Genomic DNA, 19,907 nt, shown 5'->3' on the forward strand with positions numbered 1-19,907 from the left:
TCCTCAACATATATAAACTACTAAGGTCAACTGTTTTGTTTTCAATTTTTACCCTTTAGCGGCAATTTTTGCCAGCAAAAACCAAATCGAAAGTGTGCTGGTACAGGCTCAAATGTCTTGTATATCAAATTTCAACTCTGTAGACGAAATATTCAGATAGGCGTTGGGAAGAGACTTTTCGCACACGCAAACACACACACACATTTCTGGTGAACCAAGTGCAAAAGAGATCCAGACAATTGCACTTAAGGGAACAACGAGGATACTAAAAAGAGCTCTCGGTTGGTTTCAATAAAAAGCAGGCCAATGTTAGCAGCTGGTTAACTGCCCCATACCCAGCGTTATTATCTTCAAAGGAAGAAAATTTAAACATGCACACACACACACATACACACGTCCGTGTGCTAGAACTTTTTCATCCTAAATGCTACGCAAAAATGCACAATGTGCAAAAATAGAATTGAGCGCTAAAAAATGAATAATTAATTAAAGTTCATACTTCAAATATGCAAATTAGTTGACATTTATTTAGTCGCTCGCATACCGATGACTTAGTATATTAAGAAGTTTATCTTAATACTTTTTAAATAGGAAATGTAGATTTTACGATAGATTAATTTAAAAATATAAATAAGCATTTAGAGTGACGTCCCTTGAATGAGATTATTTTATGAGCGGGACAATTTTTTCAGACTTTACCGTAGAATTTTATTCGCAAATTTTAAGGTTAGTTGCCTTTATTATTTTTACTGTTTCGCAATTGTTTTCTTGTGATAAGATTTTCAAATGAATTTTTTAAAATTTTATATTATTCTTTTATTTGTTTTTGGATGTGAGAAAAAAGAATCGTATTTGTTCTGGTCATTTATGTAAAGACCGCATCAATTTTGAAGTTTTGAATAGTAAGGGGGATAATCGAAACATCGGAAGCTATTAGAGTAGTCTCCCTTTGTTTACTTTTCGCGAAATATGTAAACATTTTTCCCGCTTAATATCTAATACATTTTTAATCGGTTTGTTTATGCTTCTATTCGTTATATTTTTTAAATTTCATTCCATTTTTTTTTTTTTTTTTGTGAAGGGTGAAATTATTTAGCTACATAATGCTTTCCAAATTATTTTCCTCTCACATTGCAATCGATGTCGAGGCAAAATAATACGCATTATTATTTATCAAGTAAGAAATAATGAAAATGTTAAATTTATTTGGTACTTACGCAAAGTATGGATTGTGCTATATTTGGGGTTGCTTGGCCTTTTGGGCAAGATCAAAGTGTAGTATCTGTTCTTCAGATGCTGCACTTCTATTTCTTGTTCTCTTTCAGTGGAGGAGAAATCCTTCACGACTGAGACAATTTTTATTTTTGTACCTTTTCTCCACGTTAAAAAACGACCCTGGTGTCTAACTCTGCCCCGTGGGGAGGCATAGTAAATAGGTACCATAGGTACAGGCAATTAATGGCTGCTCCGGTGGGGGGGGCATGACTTTTACGCCGGTTAATCATAATAATCTTTTAAATTTTCGAGTACTTTTTTATTGTATTTGAAAGATTATAGTTTAAAGTTAATTTCTCAAAGAAAAAAAAGTGTGTGAAATAAAAAATACATGGAATAATGGGGTTTGTATTACTGCACACATAGATTCGAAAAAGTTGTCAAAAAATAAATATATAACAAGTAAATATTATCAAAGGCAAGATAAGTTACTTTTCTACCTAACTGGATATGTTTTTAGTGTTTTTATTCAATGTAACATGTTTATTCAACTCGAAAAACATACAGTGTTTACCGATGTATTGGAAAATTCAAGATGGCGCCTCACTCCCTCTTTAACACGGTAAGTTTAAGGTAAAAGGTGTTATAAATAAAAAACTAGACAAAATACTATTAAAAACCCGTCAAATATATGTCAACCTATGTCACGGTAACATATATTGAGAGGGTTTTACTACATATTACTATATATATTACTACATATCTCTCTCTATATATATATATATATATATATATATATATATATATATATATATATGTCAAGGGTGTGAGTGCCATTATGGAAACGTTGATTTAATTTGAATAAAATACACATCAAGTACGCTTGAAAGCCAAATTACAAAGCAATATTAGGAAAATAAACAAATATTTTACTTGTTTGAAATTTATAATATAAATATATTTTGGAGCCAAACTCCATCCTCAGTATGTTGTTTTCTTTCTTTTTTTTTTCTCTTCTTCTTTCTTGTAATGCTGTATAGTTGGAGAAAGAAAAGTTTGTTTGTAAATATCCGCGCATTGTTTTCAGCGGTTGTATTTTGAAATGTTGGAACTGTGCATTAGTAATGCAAGATAAACGTCAAGGGTGTGAGTTCCATTACAGAAACGTTGATTTCATTTGAATAAAGTAAAGCGCACACCGCCGCAAGACAACCAACAAGTAAAATATTTGTTAATTTCCTAATATTGCGTTGTGATTTGGCTTTCAAGTGCACTTGACGAGAGAGACATGTTTTTAAACTGATTCATCATATCTCCAGCCAATTCTGCGAGACTTGTTGAACAGGTTTCCCTTCTGGAAGGCGTTTGGTCTATCGAGCAAAAACCTCAGATTTATATCGCTCTGACCTTGAACAAGTGTGAAAACTTTGAATCTAGTTGATTTTCGGCATCAAAATCGCCAACCATCTTGTTCAATGTTGTGGTGACCTTAGACAGAATCGAAAATTTCAGTTGATAAATCTTTATTTCTATGTACAAAGTCCTGGGTACGATCTTAAAATATATCCAGTAGTGAGGGCCCCATTTGGAGGCTGTGGGGTATATGGAGTTGCCTCTTAGTTAGCATTATTCCCAGGTCCACTTTGAACTGGAGTGGTAATACCTGTTAGGACATCTAGTGCTACTAGATCAGGCTGTCTGATGATACTGGCTTCTTGACTTAAAATGCCCCAAACATTGATGTTATTCTTTTTTTTCTTTTCCTTTCCCTTTCCAAAACTCAATTATATTCTGCAAAGTCAAAACAACAAAAAACAATTTTCTCCTACAAAGCACTCAAACCAAACTCCATGAATAAATATTTGAAGATAGAAAGAACTTAAAAAATAAAAACCTTTTTTCAAAATTACTGTATTCAGCATTAAATAACCTGAACCCCCCCCCCAAAAAAAACCCCAACCAAATCAAATACCATGAATAAATATTTAAAAATGTAAAGAACTTGAAGCATGTAGTAATTGTCTGTATTTTTGAGATGAGGTGTTTTCATTGATTGAGATTGTCGGACTGACTTCCTCATCTTGGTTGTTATAGTCACAACGTTTCGGCCGTTTTGAAGCATGTAAGCTTTTTTTTTTTTTTAACAAAATTACCAGACTTGACATTAAATAACCGAAAAAGGGTTTATATGTGGTAAAACAAAACAACCAAACCAACTTGTTTAGTCTTCAAGTTATGATCATTTTCATATTTACAAACGTAACATGAACATGTTTACATTACGACATGGCAACTTTGGAAGCAACTGACAAAAAAAGTAACCGGTAAAAACGTCACAAAAGATGCTTTCATCACTCTTAGTATTAGAAGACAATAGGAAATAAAAGTATAATCATATCTAATTCAATTTCAGCCTTTATTTTTGAGATGTGAAAAGTGAACATTGCAATATTTATAATCGCAAAATTGCACTGGTGGGCACTTTTTGAAGTACCAGCAAATAAAACTGAATTAAAGAAAATTAAATATGAACATGCAATATAATTCTATGCATAGTAGTTATTATGCCTATTTTTTTTTCAAACAATTCCAGCTGCAAGTTTTGTCATTATAAGTCGATAAAAATACTGATATCTTCAATTTGAATGGCGGAAATAAAGTACCGAATGTTTTAAACATATACAAACTTCAAAATCACAAAAACTATTAAAGATACAGATGTGAAATTTTGCATGCATAACACTGGTCAACAAATTTTTATTTTTTTTCTTTGGCAGACCATCTAGGAGTGTTTTCTGGGGTTTTGAAGGTCGCTGATTACGAATATACCATTGGTTTTGCCAGATTGGCTCTAGTTTAGAAGATACTGATAGCCCCAAATAAGCCTAAACTGCTAAAATTCTCCCTGAAATACTTCAATATAGAAGCAGTAAATAATAATTTTCTGATATTATTGAATCATTACAATGACTATGTATATATTGAAGTATTTCAGGGAGAATTTTTATATAATTATTTATATAGGGAGAATTTTTATATAATTATATACTGTAATTACTTAATAACATGTTCCATAAATATAGTTGCAGTATAAATTAAACAGTAATTAAGAATTTTCTTTTAAATTCCACAGTTGAAAATGAGTTCCAGAGAGAAAATGAGTTCTAGAAGATGTTGCAGATATGAACCGGATGTCTTTTGTTACATCTGTGGACAGTATATGATGGCACAACAAAAGAGGAATATTACAGACTTTGTCAAGAGGGCGTACAAAGCATACTTCGATATGATACTTGGTGACCATAAATGGCTGATTTGTTTGGACTTGAAAATGGTGAATTTTCTGCTTGGTCAGCAAAGTGGGTACACAAAGTATCCCTGCTTTCTTTGTTTGTGGGATAGCAGAGCAAGAATCCAGCACTGGAGAAGGGAGAACTGGCCAGAACGAGAAAGTCTCGAAGTCGGCACAGCCAACGTCATCAATGAGCCTTTGGTACCCAGGGATAGAATCATCTTCCCTCCATTGCATATAAAACTAGGGCTCATGAAGCAGTTTGTTAAGGCGTTGAACAAGGATGGGGATTGCTTCAAGTAAATATGCAGGCAATTTCCAGGTCTTCCCATCGAAAAAGCTAAAGGTGGCATCTTCGATGGACCTCAGATTCGAACGCTCATGAGGGATTCTGACTTCACTAATCATATTAACACGGTTGAGTTAAATGCTTGGATGTCATTCACAGATGTAGTGACAAACTTTTTGGGAAATCGCAAAGCTGACATTTACAAGCAATTGGTCCGTAAGATGCTTACTGCATACGGAAAACTAGGGGCAAATATGAGCATTAAAGTTCATTTCTTGTTTAGCCACCTCGACAGATTTCCTGGTAATCTTGGTGATTACAGTGAGGAGCAGGGAGAGAGATTCCATCAAGACATCAAAACAATGGAAGAGAGGTATCAAGGCAAATGGGATGAGCACATGATGGCAGACTACTGCTGGAACCTTTTGAGAGACTGCCCAAAAGTTGCTCACAAGCGAAAATCGTATAAACGTCAATTTTAGTTTTGTGAATAAAATATTGTTTTGTGTGTTCATTGTAACTAAGAATCTAATGTATAATGCTTTGCATTAATTTATGATATATAACTGATTATGTAAATGTTTTTTTTCACTTGGAGAATTAAAATTCAGCAAATTTTTAGCAAATTTTTTGTATATCCTCAAAATCTATGAAAAGTGTTCAGTTATAGGATAAATGAAATGATGTTATATCTAACTTAACTTGTTAGATTGAGATTTTACACTGTCTTTGTGCTTTAAGATTATCATAAAAGTCAATATCTGACATTTATGCACTATTTAGCCGTTTTTTGTACGTTTAGCTATGGTCGCGAATGGGTGATTTCAGACAAACGACCCCCTGTGATATCTCAAAAACTAGAGCCAATTTGAAAAAACTAATGTCAGATTCGGATTCAGCGCCCTTGAAAACCCCAGAAACCAGTCTTACTTTGCCTGCCAAAAATATTGTGTTGACCAGTGTAATCAATACATATTGTAGAATGTCATACCTAAATTTCAGCTCTGTACACCTTGTAGTTCTAAAATAATAAACTTAAAAATCGCAATAATTCACTGTTTATCATGGCAAAGTATCGTATATAAGCAAACATACCTGTTCAACACCAATTTACATTCAATACAAAGGGAAGCTGCATGTTAACAATACAGTTCTCTATAGAATTGATATTTCCTTGTGATTCTGTTGAACTCTTCGCTTGGAACTGACCACATTCGTCCATTTGAGGTGGTTACCTCAAATCCCCAATCAAACACATACAGAGAAGAGACTTTCTCTACTTCAGACCTTGCCCATCTAAAGGCATTTATTTTCACCTTACACTTGTCCAGAAATTTCACTTGTCCTTCTTCACTACTTGTGACAGAAATTACTTGACCTAAATAAGTCATCGTCATAATATACTGCCACAAACTGTCCTTGTTTGCTAAAGCTGTAGTTTCCAAACTCTGCCTGATCAACTAGAGCACTTTCTTCATCTGTTTCGCTTTGTTTGGCAAGGACATGCTCTTTGCCAGCATACCTTAGAGATGATCGCTCTGATGGCAGGTCTTTTGAATCTATAGCTGTGTGAAAGATGTGTCTTGCTACAATATCAATTATCTTTTCACAATTCTTGCCAGATACTTCTGCTTGCCCTATCAATTCAATGACACACTTGATGACATCTTTGGTGTACCGGTTGCTATTATATTCCTTCATAGAAACATTTATTTTCTCGGCCTGATTAAGAAAATCAAATTTCATAACATAGTTTTATTTTTGGTTTAATTTTTGGAAAAGTATTTGTTTTTTGTCTAATTTTAATTTTTGCCAATACTACACTGTGACAAGGCAGTTTGGAACACGAGTGCACATTCAACAGCCTTCGTTTATGCTCGCACGTAGCGTAAACGAAGGCTGGACTGTAAAATGGAAAATAGTCCCAGAGTTCAGGAGTTAATACCATGCAAAAGAAATCAAACAAACTTTTTAGCCAATAATCACAAAAAAAAATGCTCCCCCCCTCCTAAGGTGCTCAGAAAGTGGGTACTCATTTTAAGTTAAATTTAAATGGAAAAGTGATCACCCACTTTTCGAAAAAGTAATTTCTTCATATCATGAAAACTATTTTTTGCGACGGAAACGGTTTTCAGATTCGTTTTTAGCACACTGAAATCTACAAAAATACACATTTTGTTATATACGGACGTGAGACGGGCCTTAAAGTAAAATAATACCGCGTCTTCAACATAAGTTGTTTTCATTGTGCTAATTTGATTTTTCTGTCTAGAATAAAATAAATTAAAACAATGGTACTTATGAAGTGAGCTATTATTTAGGAAACATGTGAGGGGGGGCGTGTTTTTTTAACTAGTCTGTACTTTCACCTAACAATTTAATAAACGATACAAGAATAAAATATATTAAAACAATAGTATTTATGAAACTATTATTTAGAAAACCACTCTTAACTCTGTGTGTGTCGTTTTTTTTTTAAAGAAAAAAAACAATCATTTAAATTAATTTGTTGTGTATCTTTCAAAGTTGCTTTAATTTAAAAAAAATGTTTAAAATTATTTATTTGTTCGAAAAAAAAAAAAAAGAAAAAAAAAGGCGCTCGCCCAGTTTAAATCGTTATGAATGTCATTTCATTTTATATTTTTAATAAAAAAAAATGTTCCATGAAAAACTTTCCCGTTCTCATTAATTAAATCGAAACATTTCCAATTAAACAATTACAGATATAAGTTCTCTTTCACTTTTTTTATTTACTTTTTTCATAGTTCTTTCCGGAAGTTTAATTTTTTTGTTATTTATTTCATGCTTCAGTCACGGTTTAATATAATGTCCTCCCCTAAATTTGGACAGCAGGTGCGTGAAATAAAATGGCGTCTACAATTTCCAATTTTTAACGGGGAAGTGGATTGTTTAGTTATTTATTTTTTGTTTTAACTGCAATCATTCTCCAGTTTAATTTTTTTTTTTTTTTGTTATTTATTTCATGCTTCGGCCATAGTCTCCCCTGGATTTGGACAGCAGGTGCGTGAAATAAAATGGCGTCTCCAATTTCGGCAATAAAGTGTAGAAGCGCCGTATTTTCAACTAACAATTTAAAGTATACAAAAATAAAAAATAAATGTTAAAACAATAAAAGAAAACAATAGTACTTATGAAGCGAACTAACATGTGGAAGAGAGGGTGTTTTTTTTTTTTTTTTTAAATTTAGCCTAGTCTGTACTTTCGGTACTTATGCACTTAGCGAACTGTGCCGAAATAACATTTAGAAAGCCACTCTTAACATGGGGAGGAGAGTGTGTTTTGTAACGCTTCTGGACTTTCAACTAACAATTTAATATAAAAAGCTATCGTAAAACTTTAATTTAATTTGAAAATACTATTTAAAAATAGCGCGGTTTCGCCAAGTGCAACCACCGTACTTTCATCTATGGACGACAATAGTTTTTTTATGTTTATTCAAACTTTAATTTTATGCAGTCGCATGCCTTGAATTAAATATATGCACCAAATCCTTTTCAAATAAATACAAAATGCTAGAAACGTGCCGTTCAATTTGCTTCTTGTCTAGCATTTTTTACGCTCTTTTGCCAAGTTTGTTTACTTTCAGGAAACTGTTTAGAATGCTGAAATAAACAAATATTTAGATGCTCGAACGTTTTAAAATTAAATCACTAGTTTTATGAATGGGTTATTATAAATACTCCCTGTTTATCCCCCCCCCTAAAAGATACAATATTAATTTAATTTTTGAAAAAATCCAAAATATCGCTTATTTGTTTAAGTTAAAAAGCTGAACACGTGCTAACTAAATGTTGCAAAATACTTCTAAATATTTAAAATATTCAAACGTAATTTTTACAAATTGATGTACAGAAATGGTTTCTTATCGCTTATATTGAAATTGAAGCAGTATAGTTAACTATTTGGTGAAATACCGAAGTCGAACAACTTTCATTCATTGACTCGCACATTTTCACCGTGTTCACGGTCCACGCAATTTTGTCCAAAAGACTCCCGAAGTGTTACTTTTCTTTGGCTTTGCGCATTTTCGCGAATAAAGCTAGGTACAATTTCTTAGCACCATTTTATAGGAAATTGAATGAACTTTAATTTAATATCACGTTTGCCATGGTTATTATGAATAGTTAATTCACTAGAAGCAAATTAAATCAGAAAAAAAAATTAAAAAGAATTTCGCATATTTTTTTTTCTTTATATTTGTTGTAATTTTTATACGTAAATAAAGATCATTCTTTGCTTAATTTGATGCTATTTATAGTTTTTTTTTTATTGGTCGAATGGCAAAAATTCGCGAGAATTTTAAATAAGAGGTATGATTTTCTTGATTTTTAAAAAAATTAGCAGCTAGCGTTGTTCCACGTCAAAATGTTATCACTTTTGTTGGTGCTATTAAAATAAATCAGTAAAATTGAATTTTTATTCAACAAATACAAAATAAACACCATATGAAAGAGGGAAATTTGCTCTTTCATTTAATATATATTTTATCCAAAAACAAATTCAAACAAATGAAATACAGGCTGGTGAACATAACCTAAAGTTGACCATTTTTTTACAAATTCCACTCATTTTTCAGGCTGCACCAGTTTTTTTCTGAAAATAATTATTCTGATTAGGAAGAAATTTATAGTAGACACTTTGCTAACATGCTTAAAGATAAAAGGGGATTAATAAAATAATGAGTAACTTCCCTTGACTTATGTGAAAAATAACTATCTATGAAAACTTTGTTTTTAAACATTAAAGGAAAGTTTGTACTGCAACATTTTCAATATGAAAATCAATTCTTTATATATACATGTATTTTAGTCTGTTAAAAAGTGCATTAAAACCTACCAGAATCAGTTGAGAAACCTTTTGTTACAATTTTATGGGGGGGGGGTAAACTGTATTTTGCCCTTTGTACACGTGGACATAACAAAAATATTCTTTTAGCTATGTTTTTTTTTTTAATCAAACAACTCAAATCAACAAAGTTTATTTACATTTTCACTGATAGCATATGACAACTGAGTTCTATCGGTATGTGAGTTTGGTGGGGTGGTGTCGACTAGGTGGTCACTCTCTCTCTCTTTCTCTCTCCCTTTCTCTCTCTCTCTTACTCCCTGCACGTATCATTGTTTTTTTTATGTCTTAATAATATTTCTTGATCGGAATTTCTGTTGTTTTATTGCTTTGCGTTTTTATCAGTTCCAATCCAGGTTAAAATATATGCCATCTTATTGTTTCATGACTCCCTCTACTCTTCAATCAGAATGTAGGGTTGACATCATCGCTCAACAATTGGATTTAAAATTTGGCTTTGCCCGGATCCTGAATTTGCATGTATGCAATACATTCAATATTTTCCCAGCACTGTCCGTCACCTATGCAACAATGTGTTGTGTCAAACTCTGGAATCTTTATTCATTTATTTATTGCGGACTATTATTCTCATCTTTAAGTTGTTGTTTTGCGACATTTTGGCCAACTATTTGTCTGTCCATCACCAGAGGCTTTGTTGGCCAAAACGTGTTGAGACAAAAACAACTATGGATGGCAGTAATTGCTGAAGACGCAGTTGGGAGATTCAGAGTTCCTATCCTATTGCAGTAACCACCTGATGAAGGCCAGAGGAATAGTTGGCCGAAACATCGTGAAACAACAACTTAGAGATGAAGATTATAATCCGTAATAAATAAATGAATAGATACAAATGACTCATCTCAGTAAGGAATTCCAATTAATTAAATAATACTCTGGAATCTTTTATTGAACTCAGAAATCTGATATGGAATTTTGAACAGAGCCTCTTAATTATGATTTTTACCCAGTCATGGTTGATGGAAATAAAGCATTCTACACCACCTATGGATTAAATAAAAGGTTTCTTTTCAAAATTGTGTACAGATGCTTGACGCCACCATTTCTTTTCATTATTGTTGTTTCATCTAGTAGTTGCTACAGAAATAAGCTTTATTTCATGAGGAAAGAGGACACAAGGTAATGTTTGCTGAGTATTCTTCAAAGTTTTATTTGGAGAGAATTGACCCAGGAGAGAAAGACTGTTCTCTTGCCTAATTATTTCCTTCTTAACTTACTAACTTACTGTAATGAGTCATGCACACAAACAGAAACATCCAGATAACTTTGCCTTAGATTACAAAGTATTCTACATTATTGGTTGTGTCTCATTCATACAGCGTCCACAGAGATACTGATTTGAAAATCTTTCTTTTTCTTGGCTCGAAAAACGTGACGTCATTTATCATAGTTCAACTCATGACTTTGTTTTGTCTGTAACAGAGCGCAGATGCATGTATGACGACAGCAGCCATATGCAAATGGCCTTGCAGTGTGCGAGGTGACGTCACAGTGAGGAAAAAGGGAAGAAAAAGATTATGAAAAGAGAAAAACATAGACCCTTGTAGTCAGAGATGCACAGAGAGAGATATGTTAATGTCTGTCATAGATTACACAGTTTTTTACATTATAAGCCATGTCTCATTCACATAGCTTTCACAGAGAGACTGATTTGAAAAAATTTCTCCTTCTCGGCTTGAAAAATGATGGAATACAAGCATTCTACACTCTATGGATTAAATAAAAGTTTCTTTTCGAAATTGCGTGCAGATTTGATAAGACACATCTGAAGAAGATTGAAGATTATATCACCCAAAACATTGTGAGAATCGGTAATGGAGAGTAGAATGTGAATCTTAAGTTTACTTCCCTTATTTTAAAGAATATTATGAGAGGATTGAAAATATTAAATGAAATGAACTAATTTTATTTATCAAGACGGTTTACAACAAATATTTATTTACATTAGATTTGAAGACGATCATGTTGTACTATGCAGGGAAGCAGTCTCATACTCAGGACAAAATACAGTTGAACTCCCCCACCAAAAAAATATAAAAAAATTGTAACAAAAGGTTTCTCAACTGATCCTGGTAGGTTTTGATGTACTTTTTAACATACTAACGTTTACCAAGATATGACCTCCAGAAAAGTGGGGTTTTTTTTTTTTTCAAAATGGCGTCCAAGATGGCCACCGAAACCTTTGAACAATCATAACTCTATAGCTATTAACTCAAATTTTGTAAACTTTTAGTCTGTTAAAAAGTACATTAAAACCTACCAGAATCAGTTGAGAAACCTTTTGTTACAATTTTTGAGAGGTTCAGAGGGTATTTTCCATATATTGACTCTACTATTTTGATAATGAACTATTCTAATTCATGATGATTGTTTAATCCTAATTGAAGATTTTCTGAAGTGTTAAACAAAATCCAATTAGAGATGAAAAATCTATTCCATTTCTGGAATTTAGTCAAATCCACCCAGCCCTGCACGTCTGCAAAACGAATCAAAAAACATCTTTGAACGGACACATATGACTTTTAATTAATTTCTTTCCTCATAGCACTTGTTGCATTTTGATTTGATTTGATTTGTCAGATAAAAGTACACCCTTTCTGATAATTTTTATTGTCTAAAAAAAATAAAACAAAATGTTTTATTAGTTTCTAAAAATAGACATGGCGGTTATAACGCAATTAAATCTTAATTTGCTAATTTTTTTTTATTTTCTGGACAATAGACCCGTTTTCGTTCTATCTGTTTGTTAGCCCCCCCCCTCCAGCCTAAAAATAATATCAAGAAAGATTTATTTACCTTGCACAGATTAAAGGAAGAGTTATCTGCCCTTAGAGACGACGACGGCAGTCAGATATGAACAAAAGTACCTTGCAGACAACGATATTATTATTTTGCATACACCAGTTTCTAAGTCATCTTATTATATTTAACGACTCGCCTATTACTTAAGATGATGAATGTTCTTTTGTTGTTCATGTTATAAGTAAGAATAATTGTCTTAAGAGAGATGAGAGTCTTAGGAGAGTTCATGTTGTAAGTGTTCATATTGTAAGACATTAACACATTAGTGAAATATATATAAATAGAGAGAGAGTTTATAATTGAAAGAGACTGCATATAAATACATTTTGAGAAAGTGTTTTCATATCTAGATAGACAGACCGATAATTGAGAGGTTTGCATTTATGCCGATGGATTGACAGGTTGACATTCATGCTTTGACAGTTAGTGTTCGTATAACATTAATAGACACATTTACTTTCTAACACATATTTTTTAGATGATGAATTTCAAATAGTTTGTACACATAAAATAGACAATACCTTTTTCATGTAATGATGGACACAGAAGACGGCAGTATAAAAACACATTGAACATTTATTCTTCTCTGAACTGTTGGGGCTTTGCGTCCAAGAATTCAAAGCTTCACATATTAAGTTTCAAAATGTGATCGTCTCGCTTCTAGATGATTGGAACCCATGTCTGGACCCAGACTATCGCCTGACTCTGACTCCTGAGTTTCTCACTGACTCTCCCTCACTAACTAACTAACTCTCACTTCCTATATTGAGAAATCCATGCATGTCCAACTGACCAAACTCACGTGCCACCAACATACGTGACTTGCACGTTTCCGACATTCTGATTTCCCAATAACCTATTTTTTCTTTTGTTGTTTTCACAAAGGAATTGAACCTGCATATCTAATTCATTTAACCCATATTTTATTATCCACATTCTTTTTACAATGAATAGTTTATTTATTATTTATTTCATCAGAATTAACAATTTACTGGACATTCCATTTAAACCTATTGTTCTTTAAAACTTATATCCAAGGTTCGATTTCTGCTTTCTCTCATTTTATTTTCATTTTAAGTAATCTCTCTATTGTTATACTTACATGAAAAGGGGACAGCCCTTATCATGTAACAATCTTCCAACCTGTAAATTTATTTAACAAATGTTAACTTCTATACTTTGCCAATTTATCATTTTAGTCTGTTATCATATTGCGATTATTATCTCGTCTATTATATAAAAGGAACTTTGTGTGTATGTGTGTGTATATATATGTTCCCTATGGACTCCTGAATGCTTAGGGGACTTGGAGCCACCCCTTAATTGCCATTGCTCCCAGGTCCACCCTGATCCGGAGTGGTAGTACCTGTTAAGGTCCCAACTATGAGTTAAATAGAAACTGACTTGAAAAAAAAAAACAACAAAAAAACAAATGTATTCTATTAAAAACTTTTTACTTGAAAAAAAAAAACCAAATATATTCTATAAAAAAAAAAATTTCTTCAAAATCACTGGATTTGGCATTAAATAACCTGAAAAGGATTGATATGCTATAAGACAAAAACAACCAACCAACTGAACGCTAGGGCAGATTTTTATGGAATTTCACAGAAATGTACTTTATGTACCTGGTAGTGTTCTTAGATAGGTTTTGTATCAGAATGTCTTCGATAAGTATCGGTAATCGATAATAGAAAAAATTTGAAGAAAAAAGGGACAGGCGATTTTGATGAAAGTTAACACCTTACACAGCCTAACATCACAAGTGCATTTGAGAAGTTTAATTACCGCACAATCAGAAAAGCGCAGCATATGAAATCAACTCTTTGATATGACAGGGGCACATTTTAAATGAATGTTTTTGTTTAGAGCACAACTGGACCATGATATTTGACTTTTGTATTTTAAACTTTAATTCAATCCATTATTACTGCACAAGTAGAAAAGCCCGGCATATAAAATCAACAGTAGGTAGGTTCTTTGATATGACAAAGCGTGCTTCAAAATGAACGTTTCTGTTTGGAGCGCAATTGAATCGTTATCCTTGACTTTTGTATTTTAATATTTGAATCAATCCATTAGAGCAGGCAATCAATCAATTTGATTGAAAAATGGTCGATTTCACTGATTTCGATGACAATAAGATATGGGAGGGTGAAATATTTGTTGATCTTCAGTCAATCCTGGACAACGTCGGGTCTCCCTTCTAGTCAGACATGACCATTAATGTCTTCTTTGAAACGATGTGTAACACAAGTTTCGCTTCTACTCTGGATCTGATGTTCTGATTTACAATGCCTCCCCACGGGACAGGGTTAGACACCAGGGTCGTTTTTTAACGTGGAGAAAAGAAACAAAAATAAAAATTGTCTCAGCCGTGAAGGATTTATCCTCCACTGACAGAGAACAAGAAATTCAAGTGCAGCATCTGAAGAACAGATACTACACTTTGAGGTATTTATTTGCTCCCCCACTGAGCAAATTAAGCACAAGGCCGATTTTTAATGTGAGGAGTGAAGGGGAAATGGGGACCAACTCCCCGGGGAGTAGGGGAGCTGGATAGTGACAATTGGTATGAAGGGTTGCCCCTACATTGACCAAATCTTATCTGTGGGGTCGCCCCCACATAAGGTCTTTGCTTGCAGTATCTTGTTTATATATTTTATTGTTTTTAAAAATTTTGAGAATACAATTAAGTAAAAAACAAAAGATTTTTAAACAACAAAATTAGGCACAAGGCCGTACAAGAGATTGGGGAGGGGAAGGGTTCAGGGTCTTTGTGACTAAAGTGATTAAAAATAATATATGTAGACTTTGGAGTCTTACTCTTGACTGGCAACATTTACCAAAATACCTCATTCACTCTATGGATCTTAATCTAACTAATAAATCCCCAGCGTTTAAGAGTCAAAAACATATTTACAATTTATAAACAGTTGTTTGTGTGTTTGTGTATGAATTTTTTTTTTTTTTTTATATATTTTGTGTGTGTGTGTGTGTGCATGTTTGAAAAAATAAAATTCAATTTCATTAGAAAATAAAAAGTATTTTGAATTAAGAGAAAGATTGTTCGTGGAGTGGGGAAAACTAATCAAAAGTGTTCATATCAAAAACAAAAAATAAATCCTACTGGGTTGTTAGTGAGACCCCCCCTGTACTAATCGAGGTGACTAGACGCCCCCCCCCACTGTTTTCCGGGGAACCGAAAACAAGCAGGGCGATCCCTAATGGGGAGTGAGGAAAATACCTTAATGGAAGTGGGAGAAAACAAAGCAACGGGTGGAGGGGGTTTGGAAGGTGACTTCTGAGAGGGGGGGGGGGTGACCGGGGATGTGGAAAAAGCAAGGATGTGGCACAAAGAGGATGGGTAGACTAAGAGGTTCTCTAGTACCAAAAAATAAAATCAGGAACAGGATCTCATTTATACCACCAGTCAAGAGTCTTCTTAAGTTTTTCTTAGCTAGAACCTAAGTGGGATGGGTTCCAAAGGCCCCAGCACCGCCTTAAGGAGGGAACACGTATTGAAACTTGGCTCCTCGACGGATGCACAAACTAGTGCTGTGCACCCACCTCTTGTCAAATTCCACTCTAGGCAACCTCCTCCAATCGCATCTGATCTTTACTTTAAGCAAATGTTTAAAGTAAACAATCAGATCCCAATCCGGAACAGATGTCCCTTCGCGGACCAACTTGAGGTGCGTGATCCAAATCACCATGTGCGCTACTGCCAGGATCGCCAGGAAAACCATTCTTTCCTCCCTGGGGAACGGCGGCTCCATGTTGTACACAAAATAACTTTCGTCGAGATCGAGTGGACATTCGGCATCGATGCAAGCCGTTACCCCCCCCCCCCCCCCCGACATACTCCAATAAGGGCTGGATCCGGCTGCAACTAAAAAACGCGTGCCCGATCGTTTCGGGCTCGCGTTCGTTACAGCGCGGACAGAAGCCCCTCGTATGTTCTTTATACCGACAGAGTTCATCGAGAAGGGGCAGCGCTCTTCGGACCAGTCGCCAGGTGAGGGAAAATTCCGAGTTGTTCAGAATCTCCCTTCCCGGCGCCCAACTTCAATAAGAACGGACAACCTCCATTGACCATCCCATCCGCCTATAAAGTGAATCCTTTGCGGTCCCCACCACTAGCTCCCGATAAAGTTTCTTTCTTGGCTGATCGAGGACACTGGTCCTCGGCAAAGCTCTAAGAGCGGTCCGGCATTCGGAGAAGAACTTAGACTCCCCCCTCGGTCTACGACGACCTTCTACCGAGGGGTTGGGTTTGAGATTGGGAAACAAGTTCTCAACCACAGGGATCCAAGGAGCGTCTTCTTCAAGCGAACGACCCAGGAAAGCCAATCTCTCAGCATTTCTATGCCACAAGAGACTGGGCTGACCCAGGCCTCCCTCGCTCGGACTCTGGCCAACTTAGCAAAATGGCCTCTTTTTCTCTATGACACCACGTCTATCTACCAGTAGCCTTGTTTCCATTCTCATGTTTTTAGTCTTCTAGTGATCATTAACTTCACCAGACAGTTTTGAACGCTGTCAGTTACTCTGCACTAGATATCACCCCTAATTAAAACTAGCTAACTCATCCACTTTGGCATTTTACATTTTTTTTTTTAATTTGATTTATTTATGAGTCAACGTTTATCAAGTACCAAAGACCACTAGGTGACAAGGGTTAATCAGCTAATAATTTGACTATTTTTTACTTAACAAGAATTTGTTTGCATTGGACTTGAAAACGACCATGCTGTAGTCAGCTGATGATCCTGCTGTATTGTGTCTCACAGATGGGCCCTTCAAGGAAAGAAACCTTGCTTATGGAAATTTCGTTTAGTTTTAGGTATACAGGGAAGAAAGGGAAATTGTTGACAATGGTTGTAGTTAGACGAGTTTTTGTTGTGAATGTTTTACAAGAAAGAACCGTAGATGGGTACTCAATCGAGTACCTACCATGATAATGATAGAGCAAAAAAAAACAAAAAAAACTATCAACATCTTTTCTGTAAGGAAAAGAAGAGTATATCCACCACTAGATTTCGAAATTGGTTTTGAATCTATATATCTATAAAAGTGAAATTATGTGTGTGTGTGTGTGTGTGTGTGTGTACATTTCCTTACTAAACTACTCTGTCAGTTTTCAGTCTACAGACTCAAGATTTGACATAAGGGGTATTGAGATTATGGAAAATCTTTTTAATCAGTTTTTATCCAGAAATTTGGCTGTCCAGGTGTCAAAGTTCAACGATTTGACCTTTGAAAACTCTACCAAACTCCTCCACAAATTTTGGGTCTAAACACTTGAAATTTTAGATGTAGGTTACTTGAAAATGGATCAAACATTTTAATTTGATTTGGGCCCCAAGCAATAAATGTTAAGGGGTCAAAATTGGAGTCAGTTAAAAATAGGTTTGACCTCTGCGGTCTCTAGCAAACTATTCAGCCAATTTTGGGTTTAAACATTTGAAATTTGACATAAAGGGTATTCAGACATGCAGCAAGCTTTTAAATTAGTTTTGAGGCGAAAATTTTGCTGCCAAGAGGTCAAAACTGAAAGAGTTGTCCTTTGCAGACTCTACCAAACTCCTCCGCCAATTTTGGGTCTAAACACTTGAAATTTTAGATATAGGTTAGCTAGAAATTAGTCAAACTTTTTAATATATGTATATAATGTATAATAGAAATTCAATATGGCGTAATGGAAAAATAAAAAGGTATTTGCAGCTTCTCTTCCAATTTTCGGATTTTAATCATGTCAAATCACACTTCAATTCTTTTTGATGGATTGATTGTTGCTATTTCTTCTGATGAGTTAAGGGCATAATAGATTCACTGATTGATATAATAATTAAGTGGTTGATTTTGCGCTACGAAACAGATACTGTCAAGAATTGTATAAGTCAACTGAATTAAAGGAATAAATTATAAGATGGTCAACATTATGAATTTTGGAATATAACTTTTTGTCATTTATTCTCTATATTGCTCTGTAATTACATTGAGCTTCTTAAATAAGGATTGATATATATTATAAGAAAATATATTTCTACAGAAATATATATATACTAGCAAAAGTACCCGTCGTTGACTGGGTTCAAAAACAGCCTACAGAAAATAGACTCTGATTTATGAAAGTATGATAGGTTATGAAAAGGAAGGGCTGTAAAGAGATAGCTTCGAATTTGGGGGTATCAAAACCAAAGCAAAATATAATGAAAGTAAAAATAAAATAGATAAACCCCATAATTTATTATACCATACCTGTTCATACTGAAACACTTATCACAATATTCTGTGGACCTATATTAAAAAACCTTGTTAAACTTTGTGACATATTTCCATTCTATGGAGGTCAGGTGCGAACGAACACCCCATAATTTTATTATACCATATTTCTTCAAACTGAAACATAATTATCAAAGTATACTTATGCAGATAGATGTGAAAAATCTTTATTAAACTTTGTGCCTATTTCCATTCTATGGAGGCCAGGCGCGAACGCAGACCCCACAATTTTATTATGCCATCCCTATTTAAGTTAAAACATACTTATCAAAGTATTAATATGTACATCTATATCAAAAACACTTGTAAACGTTTTTTTTTTAATTTTTTATTTCCATACTTTGTAGACCAGGCACGTACGCAGACCCCACAATTTTAATGAATCATCATATGCCAGGTCAAACATACCCATTCCTGTGTCTCGGTACATCTTCTTTCATTATATGTGATCAGTTTACTATAGTCAACCATATAGCAGCCTATTTGTGACCAGACACACACACAGACATTCAGCTTTATATTATAGATATATCTATATATATAAAAATGTAATTCTTGGTTCGTTATAAGTGAATAACATCATATTTCTACGTCACCAATTTAATTGAAATTTTCAGAAATTCTATTTTTAAAGTCAAGGAATGTTTGCATGTTATTAAAATAATTTAACATTGCGAATTATAAAAATATTAAATTAAATAAAAAATATTTTTCGTAACTGCGAGATTATCGCCATTTTATTTCCGGTAGAAATTAGCCTTTCACTTATTGAGATAAGTATTATTTGTATTAATTTTTATGATACTCATGCAGAGAGTGATCCGTGCTGAAATAATGTTATTATTTAAAAAGTCATTCTTTACATGGGGAGGGGAGGATGTTTTGTACCTATTCTGTACTTACAATTGAATAAAAAAAAACATATCGTAAAACTTTAATTAAACGTGGAAATATGATTTAAAAAATAACGTGGATCGCTCTCTGCATTAGCACCATTTTTATTTATTGCGGACTATTATTCTCATCTTTATATAGTTCTTGTTTCACGACTTTTCGGCCAACTATTCCTCTGGCCTTCATGAAAAGAAGTAAGTATGTGAGAAATTATTTTTCCTTTTATAAATGTTCAGTAACTTT

The 19,907-nt window shown here is 33.9% G+C and overlaps 1 protein-coding gene across 1 annotated transcript in view; it reads left to right on the forward strand.

The window, feature by feature from the left end:
• Window positions 1-665: 665 nt before the first annotated feature.
• The window catches only part of LOC145243470 (putative histone-lysine N-methyltransferase set-23), a 416,813-nt gene continuing 397,571 nt past the window's right edge, over window positions 666-19,907 (forward strand). Inside the window, exon 1 of the mRNA XM_080106407.1 lies at window positions 666-726. The gene's annotated coding sequence lies outside the window, so the exon portion shown is untranslated. The remainder of the gene's footprint in view (window positions 727-19,907) is intronic.

The sequence above is a fragment of the Euprymna scolopes genome, chromosome 22, assembly GCF_053919585.1.
Source record: "Euprymna scolopes isolate OS-2025 chromosome 22, ASM5391958v1, whole genome shotgun sequence".
Lineage (NCBI taxonomy): Eukaryota > Metazoa > Mollusca > Cephalopoda > Sepiida > Sepiolidae > Euprymna > Euprymna scolopes.